This window comes from Balaenoptera borealis, assembly GCF_965194805.1.
Source record: "Balaenoptera borealis genome assembly, chromosome: 6".
In the NCBI taxonomy this organism is placed as follows: Eukaryota; Metazoa; Chordata; class Mammalia; order Artiodactyla; family Balaenopteridae; genus Balaenoptera; species Balaenoptera borealis.
In genome coordinates, this window is record NC_138863.1 from 42,497,225 (window position 1) to 42,517,608 (window position 20,384).

Consider the following 20,384-nt stretch of genomic DNA (forward strand, 5'->3'; position numbering starts at 1 on the left):
CTTTGTTGGTAAAGAAGTTGTTCCAATTTTTGAAACTTTCTGTTTTACCACGCCAGTTAGTCAAAAATGTGTCATGAATACTTACATTTCATGTTCATTACATCTACCTGCTCTTTTAATGAATTTTCACCACAGACTAAGCAGAAAGCAATAATGCACGAAAATTTCCAACACGCTATGTCTCCAGTATGATTACTTCATGAAAATTACTGATTCTAGTGATTTTCTATGGTGAGATCTTTTTGTGTTATTGTTGCAGTTGTGCATGTATGTATGTTTATGTATGTGTTTGTGTATGTGTGTGTGTATGACCTGATATTCTGAAATTACTCTGCAAACATAGGATCTTAGTGTTTTGTTAGTGTCTTGGGGAAATTCCAAGTTCAGTCTCAGTCAATATAGCCAATTCTTCTAACAGTCTTGAAAAACAAACATCTACTTCCTGCATGAGCACTTCTTTTTTTTACACTTAAAAAAAAAGATAGATGTAGAATCAACTACGTTCCAGACACTGTCTTATTGCTTCAGCTATCAACAGGAATACTGTGAGTGTTGGTTCCCAGAGAGATCCCTTTCTCCTTGGAGAAATGAACCAATAAGCAAATAACTAGACAATAGTAGGATATGTGTCAAAATGAAGTCAAATCAATAGGAGGTAAAGAGAGACTATCTCTTTGGAAAGTCAGAAAAGACCTCATAAAAGAAATAATATTTGAGCTAGATTACAAGGAATTTTTACCATGTAACTAAAAATTAAAGGAGAAAATGTAGTCCAAATAAGCATAGTAGAAGTGATAAATGTTTAGAAGTGTGAGTGTGCATGGTAATCCAAATACAAGACACATGGAGTGACTGGAAAGGCAAAAGAAGGCACCTGAAATGTATTTCCTGGTGGATTGTGAAAGGTTTTAATGTGTTTCAAGGTTTAGACGTTATTCTCTAGGTGAAAGCAAACCACTGAAGTTTTCCAAAGAGAAAGACATACTCATATATGTACTTCAGTAAGTTCTTTTGAAAGCAAAATAAAGGACTAACATTAGCATTGGGAAACTTGAGGCATGGATGTCACTAAGCAAGCTATTATAATAGTCCAAGTGAGAGATAAATAGGGTCTGTCTTAAACTGGGTGGTAGGTGGGGGATTGGAGGTAGACAATAGAAAGAAACATGAACAAATCAAAGGAGTAAAAGCAACTGTTAGAACACTATACTTTATGAGGAGCCAAATATCGCCTCCCTATAAATTTAGTTATTCTGTGTCAGTTGTGATCCCTGTTTTGGGATTCTTACATTTTTAAGTTCAAGAATTATCTTTCTTTTAAGTCTACAATTTCCAGACCCGATATATTCATTTTCTTTAATTATTTATCATATGACATGATTTTCACCTTCTCATTTTAGCAGCTGTCCTCCAGATATTCTCCATTTTCTCCAGGTTTTTCTTAAAATCTTAAACTCAAATTTTCATGGTTTTATTGATTCATATTTTCTATATATAGTAATAGTTTTATATCATACATTTTTATTTCCTATTGTAAGAAAATAATACCCTCTTTGCCTGTTTCAAATATATGCACAATGCTAACTTGTCAATTTTCTCTCTTCATCTTCTTCAGATTGCCTAGCATAAATCAGAGAATTAATACCACAAAAACAATTATGAAAGGGGTAGTTGTAGCAAATGGAAAAGTCCACCTAAATAAAATTTAACATACATCATCAGATTGATAAAGTACAATTAAAGAGTTATAATTAATTAGATTAGTTCTCTTTAGAGAATGTGAAGATCATTGGCATACACAATATTTCAATATTTCTCTAATTCTAAATAAATTATTTGGATTTTGGTAATTAAGCTTCTTAACCTTTTCCTTGTACAGAGATAGAACATAGCTTGGAACTTAACTTTTAAAAGGAAAAATGAAATTAATACATTAAATGTTCCATTTTAACTTAAAGTGACCAAGATAAAATATTACAGAGTAGCATATTTGTAGACAACTAACAATGTAGGCTACTGGCAGACTTTTTTTTAATTAACTTTAACTAAATTTTCTTATGAATATACTCAAAATCTCTACATTTTAACATCCTCCTTCCTAGGGCCAAGACTACTTAACTTGGCATGCTTTTTTGCTGGTCAGTGACTGAAGCTGTATTTATTATATCTCCTTCTGACTTTTAAAAATTGATTTCTTAGTAAGGAACATGACAGTGGCCACTGACTAGATAATTAGCCAAGAGCACTGTTTCATTTATATGTATCTGCATTCCTTAGGCAAGTGGGAAAATGTAGCTGTAACTTTCAGAGTTTCACTTCATATGGGCAGCTGACACTTGCAGGGAGAAAATATAATTGCTATCCTCGTACACACTCATGATTAAACTAATAATACTCTTATCTCTCAATCTTTGTTGAAAAAGATGAATGTACTAACATAGATGTGTAGTTTTCATCTCTGATATGACTGTGAGAAAGGCATAGAAATTTTCATTTCAAGGGAGCAATTAGAGAAATGCATGGAATCTTAATTTCTCAATGTGCTCAATAGCAAAGGAGGACATCTGGCTGTAAGCAGACCAACATGCAATCAAATTAACACTATGAGAATACCATTGGCGATTCCCATTTTCTTCTCAACATAAACTATTTTTGAATTCTTTGTAGTTTAAACTATGATCATTTTATTTAGATTCTCAGCCAAGAATTTCATCTCCAAAGAGCATTAAAGTCCTAATTGTTTTGAAAACTGACTGTCTTTATTTCTCTCAACAAGTTCAAGTAGGGTTGGCCTGCCTAGCAAAATGGAGAAGTTGTCATGATGAGGCTTATATAGCATTGTCTCCGGCTCCATTTTCCCCAGAGGGACCACAGCCTGCCCATCTTTAAAAGGGTAAGGGGCAAGATTATCCTTTCAAAAGGGGGAGTGAGACTTCAGCCTCCATGTGTCTTTGTGACGGCCTCCAGTATTCCTGGCATGTACTGTCTCTGCAAGGGACTAGATAGCTGGCTTTGAGATTAATCCTTGATGAGTGAAAAATCATAGCTGCTCAGGAGTATAATCAATATTAGAAACAAGTATATACAATCACACTTTAAAAGATTAGTATATTTTTTTCTAAATAATGATAATTGATGTCCATGATTCAGATTTCTGAGTAAATATGATATACATGTGAAATCATATTACTTTGCAAATGATGATCAACTTTTTAGCCAGTATTTGAACTCTAATGCAGCTCTGTGTGTGTGCGTGTGTGCGTGTGTGTGTGTGAGTCTCTTTGTGTGTGCAATGTAAGTACATTCTGGAAAACATGTTTTTTTGTTTTCCAGCAAATACATTTTCTGGCTTGGTAGTTTTGTTATTGCTCAAGATACAAATTTGTATTTCACATGTTATGCGCTCTTCAGTGGTCTTAATCATCCATTATTCAACAATAAAAACCAATTGCTTATTATAATAGCCAAACCATTTAAACAAAACAATGAAGAGTATACAATAATAAATCTCTTCCTAATCTAAACTTCAAGTCCTCTGCTCAAGAGAGTAACGCCCTTAATAGTTTATTATTTTATTTCCAGAAATTTTCTACACAATTATAACTAGACAGAGTATAATATTTTTGTTTTCTAACTTTAATTATTAATAATGCATTTAACATTTTTCAAATGTTTTACTTTTGTTGTTAACACAATGGAAAAACTAGATTGTTCCAATGGAAAATGATTACAGTTAACTTAATCAAGTTTTGTTTTCCCAAAGCGTCGTTGGATACGGATCTAAAGTATAAGATGAGCATTAGGACTTCAAATATAGAAGAAAGGGAGAACAAAATTAGATCATCTTAATTTCAATAGACACGTTCTTGATACATCAATGTGAAAAATGCAAGTCTTATTTTAGAAAATGTTATATTAGGAAACTCAAAATCAAGGTGAACACTCCATCTTAAGGGTACATTGTGTTATAAGTAAAGAAATACTAACAAAAATCAGGGGGAAACCAATATCCATATAACTTTATTACTTCAGGGTGAGGGCAGAATAGTACTAAGAATATGTTGGGAATTTGGTAGTACTCCAAAGAACTGAATTTTAAATATAGATGTGTTTATGTGTAGAAACAGTCTTGTCTCTTGGACATGGGGTACGTTTGTAATCATTTGTGCCAAAATATTTTTCCAAACATTTATACTACTTGTTAGAGAGAAATTCTAAATCAGGGTCACAGGAAAGGGAGAAAAACAAAGAAATGCAGGAGACAGAGGGATGTCCAGAGTTGAAGACGTGAGATACTCAAAGTGAAATAGTGGGAGGTACAGAGGAAAGGTAAGAACAGCAAAGTCCCTTTCCTCCATTGTCATGCTCAAGCAAAATTAGAAAATAAACAATGTCTCTTCAGTGTTTCCCCAAGGCCCAAAGGATGACAATCTCATCTCTTGAAGTTCTCTCCCAGCTACTCCCAATCTTCCACTACCCTGGGGAGCAAAGAACTTTTTTCTGTTATACCACCTTATCCTCTCCTATCCAGTATAATAATAATAATAAACAGCACGAACAAAATAAAAATAATTCATATTCTAGCCCCTTAGGACTGTTTTAGGATGAGAATATTCTTGAAATGGCTGATAGAAATTTTGAAAACACTTTCATGTTAACATGGTTTCATAATTTATTAACAGTCAAAGTTACCGCCACTGGAAAAGAAAGCAGCCGTATACTGTTTATCATATAATACCTGTGGTATGAATCCCTATTACATTTTAATCCATTAAGCATGTCAGGAAGTGAGACTCTTGAAAAAGTCAAGCAGCATTCATTCATATTTGGAAGAAAAAATAAGACAAATTTTGAATTATTAAGGAATTTTTAATAATAATGTGAAAGTATACATATAAAATGTTTAAATAGTTAGAGAATTGGAGCGGAATTAAAATATCAGGTAATGTTTAAGACTGGAGTATCAATAAAGGGGGAAAACATTATGTCAGTGGTAACAACTGAGGAAAGATCATATTATATTACATTCAGCATTGTCTTTTATTTGTTCAATGAATTAGAATAAACATTTCCGATAATAGAAATAAGTATACAGTTTGACAGGACTGAGTGTCAAGTAAAACCGAGAGCCAATGTGAACAATGGAATGAGAAAGAATAAAACGGAAGAGGAAAGTTCTTTGTTATGTTGGGAAGATTTTAAATTACAAAAAAACTGAAAGCCAGATTGGTAAAAAGAGAGAGTGAAGGAAAATGAAATAACAGGATATAATGAGATAAGAAAGTGTTATAAGGAAAAGAAAGAAAGCATGACATTCTACCAAAATAAAATCATAATATAACAAAAATTTATTGACAGATTTGCAGTTTTGCTCCTTAGAAATTGGATATATCTGCATAGCCTAGGCAATCAATCAGTGTATGTCAATAATATCCAAACTTTTAAATGTCAACGGAAATATGTTTTCATGTTTGCCCATTCTTGGCTAATGAGGTAATTACATAAAGCCTGTGTTTGGAATGAATTGAATACATGAAAATGCATTTCAATTAGAGTCAACTTCAACTGGTACTGACGTTACTGATTTAAAAGATATAATTTTAGTACCTCTGTTTGTCACACTTTTCCCTGTTCATTTAAGTGATGGTTGACTTGATAGATTTTAGTCTGAATATATTTGCTGTTTAGCAATAACACTTTTAAACTAAACAATCAAGAAAGTTCTTTTAACGTTTTGTGCCCTCAGAAAACATATGGAATATGTAATTAGGATTTGCAATATACGAAAGAAATATAAAAACTAAAATGACTTGATTTTGATAGCTATGCTACATTTGCTAATTTCCCTTTTAAATTCCATATTTAAGGCAGTATGTTAAAGGTCAGTAGTAGTAGTAGAAGAGGTTAATTTAGAAGTGACCACTAAGGACAATCACAATAAATATTTATTAAGTCCTTTGGCCCAAAGCAGAATGGCTGTTAAATTGCTTATGATAATGGTAGTTCTTAGCTGAAATAAATAAGGAAAAATTCACATCTGTTCATGTTTAAACTAAAAATAATGAGCACATTATTTACTGATAGGGCTTCTGGAAGATAGCTCAGCAATCTTTTTTTTGTTTTTCAAAACAAAATATTAAATAGTCTCCTACATAAAGAGTTTAACAAATTTAAGTTAGGAATTCTTTAGAGAATTGAAAAGAAAAAAGCAAACTCTACAGGTTTAGTAAAAATTCCTCATGTTTTAAAAAATATTTTCAGCTGGAGATATCCCAGTTGATTTGGTAAGGAATGGAGCACTAAGTACAAATGCACTTTTTTGACTGCTATTAACTATAAACAATAACAAATTTTAAAATGTGGAATAGGTCCATGAGATTCCTGTAATTCCTGATGGCTTCAGCCTGGCAGTCAATGAATTCTCATTCAAATAAAGGAGCAAAAGAATTTTTTGTCAAATTAAAATATAGTTATGGCTGTTTGATATTTAGCGAGGCACACTTTGGTTGGGCCTTCCATCTAAAACAGCCAAACTTCAATTCAGCAATTATTTTGTCTGTCATACACAATACTACATATTAAGTAAGCATTAAAGGGAAAAAGAAGAAGAAGAAGATCATAAACAATGCTAGGGAATTCACAAACAGGTGAATTACATAAAAGAGAAATTTAAGAGCCTCTCATGATCTCACTGACCTTCAACTTGGAATCACAGAAACTTCAGCTATTCTGGTAGAAAGACTTCTCTGATTCTTTATCAGGCTAATGCCTCCTCCTCTTGCTTTAAATCCCAATTTAAATGCTCCTTCCTTGGGTGTGGCTGCACTTACACCTGAGACTAGGCTAGCTCCCAGATATAGGTACCATCTTGGTGCTATTTGCCTTTCTCTAATAGTACCCATCACAATTGTAATAAATTATGATTACAGGCATACCGTGGAGATATTGAGGGTTCGGTTCCAGATCACTGAAATAAAGCAAACATTGCAACTAAATAAAGTCACACAATTTTTTGGTTTTACAGTGCATATAAAAGTTATGTTTATTCTGTAGTCTATTAAGTGTGCAATAGCATTATGTCTAAAAAAATTGTACAAACCTTAATCAAAGAATACATTATTGCTAAAACATGCTAACCATCATCTGTACCTTCAGTGAATCATAATCTTTTTGCAATAGTGACATCAAAGGTCACTGATCACAGATCAGCATAACAAATATAACAATAGTGAAAAAGTTTAAAATATTGCAAGAATTATCAAATGTGTAACACAGAGATACAAAGTGAGCAAATGCTATTGAAAATAATGGCACCTAAGACTTACTTATATGCTTTATCTCCCCACATGGTAGACTCATTAAAAAAAAAAATCTATGTTGGATGAATAGTTCATTTATCAGAATTTTTACACTTATTTCATTTAATTGTATGAAGTGGTTATTACCATTTATACTAGGAAGAAATAAATTCTACAGAGTAATTTGTTCATGATCACACAATTATTCAGTGGCACAGCATGTATTTTGATCCAAAACCCATACCTCTTTCACCACACAGATTGACTAAGGTACTGTTGGCTTGGTAATTATATAATAAATATATTAATAAAGTTAGTATTTCCCAGTTTTTGGTCAAGTATTTTTGTAAATGGCCTCATATTTTCTTTATGCATAGTATCAATTGTGCTAAACATAGACCCTCACCATTTTTAGGACTGCAATAATGTCTTTCTTTTAAGAATCAATTTTAGTGTCTGGTTGAATAATGCATTTTGTCCAGTAGAAAAACTAGCCGTGGACTCTATCTGAACTCCATGTAAAATATTACTTATTCTTATTAGGTTAATTTTTGTCATGATAGCATAAGTTGTTATCCATAGTAATCTAAAATTGGCTATAAAAATTGCTATTAGAGAAGGGAATAGTTGTTGATAAGGATACTACACAAAATAAGAGTAATCACCCATCTTAATTTTTTATGGTAAAGTATTTGTTTCTGAAGTAATTGTAGGTATTTAGCATTCTCAACTGCAATGCAAAGTTCTTTGGGGAGGTAAATGATGACATCTCAAAAAAGTAAAAATTTTGTTTCATTAGAAGACATTGTATTGATTCTAAGAAAACTAGTAAGCCTAGATTTAACTGTGACTATAACAGATCTCCTAACAAAAATAACATATTATGACAATTGTACTAAAATAAGTGAAAATTATCAGCATTCCAGAGCTTGAAGTGAAAATTACTCATGAAATTGTGAAATTAAAAGACCTCAAACTGTTATTGTTGAAGACATGCCTTGACAACACACAATATACTGCACAGATCAACTGATCTTTTAAAGCAATATTCTTTAATGTGTTCTTATGGTCATCAAGTGTAGGCTATTAGACAAGTCACAATTAAGTGCTTAATTTGCAAATATAAAGAAAACTCCCCAGCAATAACCTCAGTTATTCCACAGAAAATTACAAATTGAGTGAGAATTTGTAACTCATTACACTATATTCATAAGGGGGAAGATAGAAGCAAAAATACAAAGTAACATTTTGAGAGATACAGCTTTTGCTCATTCATAAATCTTCCTTACTGTGCTTGTGTTCAGTTGTCCAAATTCAATAATCTTCCCCAGCCTGGATGATATAGTTACTTGAGTCCACTTAACACCCATTCTGCCTTTAAAAGCTCCAGGCTAATCATGATTTTGCTACCTTTTAGTACAATTGTAAGAAAGTAAAAGAGAAATTTGCTTGTGAACCAGTAGGGAAGCAGTAAAATAACTAACGAAATAATAATTTGAAGAAAAATGAATAGAGCCATAAAAGTCAGAGGTAGCATATAGGAATGAAAGGCATACATTCGTACACCATGTCAAGTCATTTTCTCAAGGCTTTAAAAAGAAAACAGCAATAAGGAAGGAAAATGCAGCAAACCGGGTGTCCTCATCTATTTGCTAGCGCTTTCAAAGGAACAACACAGGGGAAAACTAAAATACAGCAACCAAGCCATATACAGCCAGATCATGGTAATTCACCTTTTAAGAGAGCAGAAAAGAAAGAGGAAAAAAAAATCAAGTGGGAAAGGTAAATACTCGACAGACTGCTTTTACCTACAGATCTACAAATATCACTGAAGTGGAGTCAGATGCTTGGCACCTCTGTTCATACTTCACTCCAGTGTAGTACATTATGAGAATGCAGAACGGGCACAATGAAGATTATGTTTAATGGCAGGGCACGTATGGCAGCCAAGCCTAGTTGTTGAGTGCTGTGTGCCATTCACAGTTGCAGTCTAAAAAAGTAACTGTGAGGCTCATAAACTTAAAAGGAATGCAGGGAATTTAGACAGAGTTCAGAGTAGAATGACAACAATAATGGAGACCTCTAAGGAAACATTAAACAGAGTCATTAGCCTGGAGAAATCTGAGAAGCTACCTATTTATCGATCTTTAAACAAATTATGGCTTATCCCTCAAAGGAAAGTAGTCCATACTTTTTACTCCACTGGGCATCACAAAAAGGAAATGAATTTAAATTGCACTATGAGATATTTAAGTTAGACATAAAGAGATATTTCCAGGTAGGGAGAGAGAGAGTGGTCTAAAAATTAACTTTCTCCGGAGGCCATTAAATGTATGCCATCTTAATTGGGTTAAGCCTAATGCTGTCTCTAATTTTCTATCACGTTTCCTTCAGTGCTGTCATATTACTGCCCCTGTTATTTTGGCATTATAACAAATTATATTTTTATTATCATGGCATCTATTCCTTTGACTGAATGCTTTTCACTCTCTCCTTTTAATATGTGCAAAATATACAAGGAATAAAACCAAAATGGTTTGTGCCAGCCCAGAGTCTTTTTCTTCATTTCAGCACAGATATTTTAGGGAATATTCTTATCTCCACATTGATTTCACATTTAGAAAAGATTAGGACATCTTGACTGCTTCTAGGAAGACTGAAATCCGGGAGAAAATGAAACAATATTCCAAGTATTCTTTCAGCTACTTTTATGTAGAGTTTTAAAACATTCCTCTACCCCTGATGAGTGGTATTGAGAGCAGGCTTGGGGAAGGCTCACTGCACTGTGCCCTCCTCAAGACCAGTATGCCTGTGGTTTCTCGCCCTCAGGATACCATTCCTAGCAAGCAAGTTCACCAAGCTGTCTGAGCAGAGTTGAAGCAGGTAGCTTCAGACTTAAATAATACTTTTTTTTGGGGGGGGGGGGGGTAAAAAAAAAAGTAATGTTTTAAGTTTAAAAATTTTAAACTTCGTTTGCAGGAACCCTTGACCTAGTCTTGTTAGTACTAAATCCAACCAGATAATTCAGGGAGAAATTAAAAAGCCTTAGACTCTTCAAACAATCCAATGAATTCTGCCCCTCCTGCCCCCAAACACTTATAGTTTCAATGTTCTGAATCAAACTCTCCCTTTATTTATTTAATCTTCATGCAAGTTTCTAGAGGAAAAATTTAAAATACAAAATATGGGTCAAACTGTTGCTCCTACTTGATTTAAATCTTTAAAACTGGCTCGTTTGTCAAGTTGGCAGTTTTTAAAATATTAGTTTGTTAAATTATAGATAAATACCTATAGATGCACTGTCTAATATGACAGCTACTAGCCACATGTGGCTATTTAAATTTAAATTAATTAAAGATAAATAAAATTTAAAATCCAGTTATTTAGTCACACTAGCCACATTTCAAGTGCTCCATACCCATATAGGGCTAGTGGCTACCATACTGTACAGTATATATATAGAATATTTTCATCATCAAGTAAATTTATATTGGACAGTGCTGACCTAGATAAGTGAAGACATAAAGGAATGTTACGAATATTTATGACATATGAAACACTGCTTGTTTGCCTTTATTTTATTCCTTTTATTATAATCCAATTCTGTAACATTGTTTCAGCACAATGTTAAATGATTTGAATCCATGTTATCTAAGTTCTGCTCTGGTCTCTGTCATTGACTGAGCCACCTTGGACAAGTCACTTAATCGATTCATTTACTCATTTTTTCAACAAGTATTTCCTGTGCATCTGCTATGTTTAAAGTACTGTGCTGAGCACTGGAGTGAAGGCAATGACCTTAACCAAGTCCCTGAACTCGAGGAACTTACATCCTAGTGAGAGAAGAAAATAGTATGCAAAAACAGTATGTAATATAATACCACAAAGTGTTAATTGCTACAACAAATATTACTCCCTACTAAATGGATCAGAAAGTCCTTTTTATGGAAATGATGTTTGGGAGATGAAGCCATGCTCGCAGAACCTCTCAGACTCACCTGTCTGGGTCTTTCAGACACTTGTTTCTCTCCAGCTGTTGCTATGTAAACTAACTTCATATGGTTTCTGACCACCTTCAAGCAGACACAGCATTGCCCCAGAACCACCCTAGATGGCAGCTTCCCTGTTGATGCTGAGGCGTGAAACACTGCCTGAATTGCTTGGTATCCATTCACATGTGATCTAGAAACACAGAGGAGTCAATGCCTCAGGATGCATATTTTAACTAATAGGAGATGGGAGCTAAAGGATAAATTCTTCTCACTCTTTTCATCCCAGAAGTAAATCCTGAGACACAGTCTTTTATGTCCTCAGAGGTCCCATGAGATGGAGACATTAGCTGCACTTGATACCAAGCTGTGGTCAACTTTGTAACACAGCATTTTTAGTTTTCCTCTCTCTACTCCCTTCCCCTTAGTCTTTCTTTCCCTCACTCCTGAATCCCTGGGACTGCGCTCCCAAATTATATCATAACACATAAGGCTTTGCCTTTTAGGCTTTTCTTTATGAGAAACCCAGGAAAAATTACTAGAGAAAGAGCCTTGTAGGCAGAGGGAATTTTCAAGTCCTGGAATCAGGAGCATGCTTGGATTGTTGAGACACAGCTAAGCTCTTAAGCCTTGGCTTTCACAGATATAAAATGCGATGGTTGAGTAATTTATCAATATTTATAAAAATCTGAGACTTTTATATATAATATTTGCACATATGTTTCCTATGCATTTATACGATTACATCCAATGTTTATTGTCTTTTTCATTTATGCTAAGTTTCTTCCGCTTTTACAACTTTGTAATCTTATATGAGGGCATCTTATGGAGTCTCAATGGAGCTTTTATACATAACGATTGCTTAATAAGTCTTGACTCAGTGGCTTACTGCTCTTTTGCAACAACTTTTGAAATTTGAATGAGATTTTTCTCTCCTTCTCTGACCTAATAGGCCAGGGTTTTTAAACCTTCATGGGCATCGGTAGCTCCTGGAAAAATTTCTGAATGCCTATATTTCCCCCCAGCCCCATCCAAGATATTGTTTCAGTTGGTCTGGGAGGAAGTCCCACCGTTTGTATTTTTAACTGACATTCCAGACACTTTTGAGATGGTCCTCTGATGACCACACTCTTGAGTAACATTATATCAACAACAAATGATGAGCTACATGGAATTTTGGCACTTTAGTGGTTTTAAAAACTTAGTTATGAGCAGTCTCTTTCCACAAATGGTTTATACGTCTGTGGTACATGCAGGTATAATAGAAATAGCTATAATCGGACCATTTAAAACATTACTTATCAATAAAAACAATTCACACAGCTTATAGAAAAGCAAACTTCAATTGATGTGTCAAGGGTGAAAACATTTTAGCTATTAATTGCATAGACCTGCCTCCCCTAAAGTTATCCTGGGTATTATTTTCAATAATTTTTCATTGTGGTAAATCATAAATCCATTAAAATAATGATTTTAAAAGATGGGTGATGGCAGACTACAAACAGAAGGACCATTATTCTAATAAAGTTTGGTACTCACTCTACTCAACAGATGCAAATTTTCTTGTATGAAGTTGGAGGCACTAATGTTAGCAGAGGTTTGCTGTCTGAAAAATTATTACCGAAATACCTGTACATATTATTAAATATTCAAGATACATGGGGTATTTCTGGGTATGATATTTACCACATCACTTTCTTTGCCAAAATCCTTCAAGATTTTTTTCCAGCTTGCTTGCAGAATTAAGTCCATTCTCCTCAGCTCTTCATTGTAAGTATTCTGTGATATGGTGCTGATTTACGTCTCTTGTTTTATCTCCTGAAATCTCCACAGCACCACTCATGCGCTCTATGCTAGTTTCCAAGAAGGTCATGTTTCCCACAGGGTGTCTCTGAAAACACTAATTTCAGGAGACTAATAGGTGTTATATTTTAATTTTTAAAAAAAGTCTCCAAGGTCAAGTACATTTGGAAAATGATATGATAAGCAAATTTAATCAGTTTTTTTCTTCTATAATTCTCAGACCCTTTAGGATACTAGTGTGAATTAAGAATAGCCGGGGAGTGAATATAGAGTGAAATATTCCCAAATGAGTTTTTTCAAAAAACCCTTTTTTTAAATGAAGTACCTACCTATTGAGAACAGTGTTCTGAAGGAGATAGTTTAAGAAAAATTGAGGTGGTGGGATGAGCACATGATTTGGGATCTGACGGCCTTGGAGTCAGATTCCAAGCTTGATATCCACCAATGGTTCGACCCTGGACAGGTAAGTCTTTAGACTTGTGTTTCTTGCAGAAAAATGCAAAGTTACGTTTAACTTAGAAGGTGATTATAATAATATAATAAGGAAACATATATTAAACAGCAATATTGATCTTTGCCATATGTTAGGTGGTCAGTAAAAATTAGTTTTGTTGCTTTTCCTCAACTTCCAGCCAAACTCAGCTCTTCACAGTTTCCTTAAATATATGTAACTCTTTGCTTTTGGAGATGATAGAAATGGGTTAACACTTAACGCACATGTTTCTTCATGTGATTTTTGGCCTCTCTTCCTGTTTTTATTCTCCCATCCTTTAAATTCACCTTCTTTATAAAGCCTTAATCTTCCCATTAAAACTAGTATCTCCCTTGTTTGTATTCCTGTGGAATTGTTTTGCACCAGTATTCCATAAATCCCTATTCCTCTATTAAACTGTAGCTTCTGGGGGCTTCCCTGGTGGCGCAGTGGTTAAGAATCCGCCTGCCAAGGCAGGGGACACAGTTTCCAGCCCTGGTCCGGGAAGATCCCATATGCCGCAGAGCAACTAAGCCCGTGTGCCACAATTACTGAAGCCCACGCGCCCAGAGCCCGTGCTCTGCAACAAGAGAAGCCACCACAATGAGAAGCCTGCGCACCGCACCGAAGACCCAACGCAGCCAAAAATAAATAAATAAAATAAAATAAATTTTAAAAATAAATAAATAAATAAATTGTAGTTTCTGTGTGTCCGGATATCAAGTATTGATTGGCTAGCATAAAAACATTTTAATTAAAATAAATGCATAATATTTTATTTTCTAGGAAAACCGCAAAAAGCAGACTCTCTTCTTAATGACAGCAATGAAATTTAAAAGAGTGATTGTTGATATCAACAAGCTGCCTGTTGGTTCCTGACACACATTTTTTAAATGAATTTTTAGTTTTCTATTGCTTTCTGTGTTTATTGGATGATGAAAAAACTTGGCTTATTCATATCTCTTTTGTAATCTTTTCATCTCTATTGGACCAATATTCTCCTCCAAAATTTTTGTAATTTTTTTTCTTTGGGTTCTCAAGAAATGCCTAAGTTCTATATGTCTCTGGATTTAATGTGAAATGTATTTGACTGCATTCAAAGGCTGTAAATTAGTTCATAAAATTAATATTCCTCTTCTGGTTTGCACTTAAATCTCAGTGTTAAGAAGCCACATGACAGATTGGATGAAAACATGCATTTTTAGTGAAACATCCTTGGCTTAAAATCTTGGGATAACCGCTTTTTTAAGCATTTGAACTAGAAGTTTAGAGAAATTAGGCATACTCCCAATTTTATTTCTATAAGGAGATAATAGTACTTCATAAGGTTATTGTGAAGGATTAATGAAATTATATGCATATACTGTTTATTGGTAAATGAACATATTTTAGATATTATTTTATATAAATGTGGCTTTATTATTTTAAAATATATAAAACTTTTATTACTAATAAAGTTTAATTTGAGTTTTCCAAAAAAGATTTGGTGCTATTTTCATAGTTTTCACTTGTTTCAGTATTATTCAACAAATCAGAAATTTGATGATTCCACAGATAGACTGAGAAGGAGTGGGAGTCCAGGTTGTCCTTCAGTCTTCATCTCAAGATATCAGCCCCCGGACTCTTTTTAACAATATTCCCACTAAGTGGTAATTTTGCACCTAATTAAATTTCCCTGGAAGTAATTTTTTGTTTACTTCAATTTTAGGTTTTAGTAGAAAGTCCCAATTAATCAAACAGAGAGCAAGAAGGAATAAATTCCACAACTGAAAGAGAGAGAAAGTTATGAGGACATAAATAACTGTTATAGGACTCTAAGTAAAAATTTCTTTAATATGTGGTCTGATGCGGTATTTCAACACATCAAGATCCAATAAAGCTGATGCAGCAAGTGAATGAATAGCAGTGAACCTCAGACTTACCATAAGGACGGAGCCAAAAGTCTGCCTCATTGGTACTCTATCAGGCCTACTGGAAAGATGCACTAATCCACACTACTCCCTCCACTCTGAGTCTCTTAGCTTTAGAAGTGGTTGCTTGCAGGTTTTGATAAATCCATTGTTGATATGGTTCCTTCTTGTTCTCTGAGTCATGGAAGAACCCACAATTTCTGCTAATGAAAACTAATTTCTGGTTTTAATAGGTGTTTCAATGGGGCTTCATTTGGAAGTGAACTACTCAAGGAAAAGAGGGAAGCTTAATGTCCAAGTACTTCAGAGAAATAACAAAGACAGTGCTGTATAATCAAAGGTTTAGTCCTAAAAGACGAGAAATACATATTTATTTTGGAGTGAGAAAGTCATTTTTATCCCAAGAGACAGTTCATATGGAAGATAATCAATTTGGGGCTGCATTTCTACTGCTGTAATATGTTTTTATCATGTATAAAACAGAAGTCAAAGTTCTCAGAAAATATTAAATGGGATCTAAAAATAAAATAAAGTAGCTGCAATAATGACTCGGTTTAAAATGTGTATTTTAAACTAAACCAAGCATGCAAAATTTTACCTGACATTTAAGTTCCCCTGGTATTTAGGAGAGAAAAATTACTATTTCTATGGAAATAATTTTCCCCAATGGAGAGTGAAATGCTCTGTTTATTTATCAAGTCTAAGTTCTTTGTGTTTCATTAGAATTACCAGCAGACCACTGCTCTCCACCTGATGCCTGTAGTAATTTTAAGCCCTATTCTCTCTTGGCTCAGATAACCTAGGTTGAGTACTCTTTTTTTTTTTTTTTATGAGCTCTCCAAGTCTTTCCTATTACGTCAGTTGTGTCTTCCCAGGTTATACTAATCCTGGTCTCTTCAAAAAACAAGTGTACATGTTTTTTGCATGTGTCATATCATTTATGACAAAGGAAAAGAGCAGCCATGTAGAAACCTCTAAAGATAGAGAGATTGGAAATGTGCTCTGAAGTGGAAACGTGAAGAGGGAATAAAAATAGTAGCACTTCCAGGGGGAAGTGACCTTGCTTGATTGGATTTGTGCAGTGCTCCCACCAAACTAACCCACTGACTGCCCCCAGGCACATTTCGCACCTGCACTCCTCATGCTGGTGCTCTTGTTGTCCTCCCAACTTTGTGTTGTTACCCAGCTGGATTACATCCAGTCTCCAGCTATTTCATAATGGCTTCCTTGTTCAGGAGCTGGGGCTGATCATTTTGTTCCCCTAATAAGCTTGTTATCTATTTTTATTGGTAGCTCTTTTCCAGTTGCCGAGGACAGTACTCCTCATCTAGTGCAAGCTCCTTCCTTGCTTCCTGCTCAAACTCCCAGCCTCTGATTACAGACCCCACTGTCATTTGGTCAATATGGAGTAATCAGGTGTAAGCATCTGACCAACACTAGGCCAAACTATTATTACACTCCTTTGCCTGGCCAATTTGCTCCCTTCTTGGTGTTTTGTTAGTCAGTGTGTTTGTTTTCTCTTGTTTCATTTTTAACCTGGAACAGGAGAGAAGATCATTCATAGTCTATTTTTTATAGCAAATCTAAAAAATGTGAACTTGGGATCCATCTCCTAGTAACTATGTTGAAGTAACTAATCTCAGAGAATAAAACTGACATGCAGAGAGAAGAGAGAGAGAGAAACAGAGGGAGAGAGACCAAGAGAGATTGAGAGTTTTGGAGTGTTTGTAACCTCAGTTTTAATCATGTATGAGATCCATCTATACCCTTGAACCCTTGTGACATTTTATGTTAGATTTATGTTGGATATTACTATATTCTTTTTTCATATAAATTAGTTCAAAGTTGATTTCTATACTAGAAATTAAAAGATAGCAAACTAATATGTCAATGTCACTCTTTAAAGGTACAAGATACCATGCTTTTACTGGTCTTTTATATACGTGGTAATTTTAAATTCCCTGGGAGCAGTGACTATATTTTATGTTTCCTTGCATTCCTTGTGGTACCACCACAGCCAAAGGAACTCAATTAACATGTTGGTTGACCTAAAAAGACACAGTCGTAAAGTTCCTTCTAGTTTTTTGAAATTTGTCTTGCCACTCCAATCAATTCTTGGCACTAGCATTAGCAAGATAAAGGGAAAAATGCCGTAATGTACCTTGTCTTCATTAAAAGCAATGTATTTGGTATTTGGACAGAGCATAAACTTTTATATACAGGGATTATAAAGGCCAACTTTTCCACCTTCCAGGTAAAAAAAAAACTTAGACCCAAGATGATTAAGTAACTTGATTTGATGCATGCAGATATGGTCAGAATAAGGATTAAAAATCCAGTTCACTCAAACTTGAATTCCTCTGAATCACATCTTTAAACCTCTCTTAATAGTTAAAATGAATATTGAAATGAACTACTGGAGAGTTCTATCAAAAAGGATTTTTCAGATAAGTGTCTTCATTGCTGGCATATATTTAGGTTGGTCAAGTACATTGCCACAAATCAGATAAAATAAGCCAGTAATTATGTAATTTTTAAATTTCCTACACAAAAGTATCTTTGGTGGCTATGCATCTAAATATCTTGTATTTTATTTCTTAATCAACCTTATAGAAAGCTTCAACTTCCCACCCATAGAATAAAATAGAAAATGGGGTATCAAATGAGACTAAAGTAGTATCAACAATAGTAATAAAACTAGAAAAATAAAAACTAGGGAAAACCCAAATCCACTCTCTTAGTTTTTTCCTATTGTTATTTCTTTGGAATGGAATCATATAGCCAAGTTCCTGTCTATCAAGTCAGAGTACTAAGTCATATTGATTACTCTTACTGGGGTAAAAAGCCTAACTCTGATTGCACACCTGGCCTTCTACATTTCAAATGTTCCCTGTTATGGCATTTCAGAATATGTGAAGTATACACAAAATTGTTTGTTTGATATTCTAATTTGCATATCAAAAAATAATGCTTTTCATTTACTTCATTGATGGCAATTGTGTTGTCTGAAATTAGGAATAAAATTTTAGGATTTGAAAGTGATTTTGATAATCTGAATTCTTTTTCCTTACAAAGGCAGTAAGAATTTGGAAAGGACTAGATAGTCAAAACTTTTGTTGTTAAGTTAAAAGTAGGAAAGTCAACAAAACACTCAAACTACTAGATAGATAAGTGTCTATTCTATTACGTATTTCACCATCGGGAGGTCAATTACCCTTGGCTGTGTTTCCCACAGGAGTTTTTTAGATTTCTCCAAGAAATCTTTTCTTATCTGAATTTCACTTTTTCTTCTCAATATCCCATTCTGACCTACTTAAGGTTTATGAATATTTAATGATCTCTTGCTCATTTATTTGGAATTGAGGTTGAAACCACCATTGAGCTCCATGTTGACTTACTTGTAGATGTGAACTTAATATTATTTTAAGGTTGCATGGGAATATATAAATATAAGGTAAATATGTATACAGATATAAATCATATATATACATGTATATTTTATTTTTAACTTATGGTTGCATCAAACCCAGTACCATTATTAGTTATATGAGAGATATGTTTAGGAGACAAGCTATAAACATCACTAATAGTTAGGAATATTTATTTATCAGAATACCACAAAACTTTAAAAATTGTAAACCTACTTGAGATAATGTGATGGGATAAAAAATAAAGTATATTTCGGGTAGGTGGATTTAAGTCTGAGTTCTGACATTTCAAGCATTGTGATTTTTCTGAGCCTCACTGGTCCTGAGTATAAATTTTAGCAAATAATAATTGTGACCATGAAGCTTTTTGTGAATATTTATTGAGATAAAAAGTTTGAAAAGCTCTTGGTAAGTGATGATGTGTTATAAATATATTGCTTGCTTTTATATGAAAGTGTCCATGACATGTGGTTTTTGCATATAGAATAAACGACAGTAAAAATATAGCTATTCATTTAATAATTGAATGTCCACTTCTGGTTAATTGAAATGAAAGAAAATTAAAAACTTACATTTGAAGTTGGTTTGTATTTTTCTACTTCTTTGTTATCTAGTAATTTTTTATTGGATGACAGACGTGAATTTATGTTGTTGAGTGCTGGATTTTTTAGTATTCTTTTTCCTGGCAGGCAGTTAAATTACTTGCAGATTGCTGTGATCTTTTGACCTCTCTCTTACATTATTTTAGGGCAAGTCTAGAGCGGCCTTTATTCTAGGACTGATAAAACACTTTGCACAAGGCCTTACACTTCCAGGATAGCTAGTCAAGGTAGGAGGTACAATTCCCAGTCTTATGTAATCTCTGGGAATTTTCTATCTTACAGCACCAGAGTAATTTTTCTTTCCTCAGAAGTTGTGCTTGTCTGGCCTCATGAGGTCTCGTCTATGTACGTATAGATTGCTATTGGGCCGAAGACTCAGGGGAACCATTAGCTCCCTCTCTCTCTCTCTCCCCCCTTTCCTCTTAGGGATTGTACACTGCAAATTAGAGCTGTCTTGACCTCTACAAACTGCAATTTCTGTCTCCTCAACTAGTATAAGTACAACTAGATCAAACATGGAATTTAATTTTTTTAATTAATGACAAGATTGAAATACCGGATAATTGAATTATAAACACATTGGCTTATTTTAATGTCAATATTTTAAATACAATTTAGTACATTAGATACAATTAGATAGATACAATTTAGTACATTAATTTAGATACAATTTAGTACATTAATTTAAAAATAATAGTTACATAAAAGATTCTTCTTTATGTTGGGAATAAATATTTCAAAGGTACTGGAGTAATTTTTAGCATGTTAGTCCAAGAACAGGACAGAGCAGAAAATTTTCTCAGGAAAACTGTGAGCCTGATGACATTTAAGAAATAATATCTTTATTGTATCTTTGGATTTAATTTTTTAAATAAGTGAATG

General features: G+C 33.9%; 1 long non-coding RNA gene across 1 annotated transcript in view; it reads left to right on the forward strand.

Moving 5' to 3' along the window:
- The window catches only part of LOC309631036, a 39,251-nt gene continuing 18,867 nt past the window's right edge, over nucleotides 1–20,384 (forward strand). Inside the window, exon 1 of the long non-coding RNA XR_014246029.1 lies at nucleotides 1–20,384. This exon is cut by the window's right edge and continues 12,060 nt beyond it. This is a non-coding gene — a long non-coding RNA (uncharacterized lncRNA).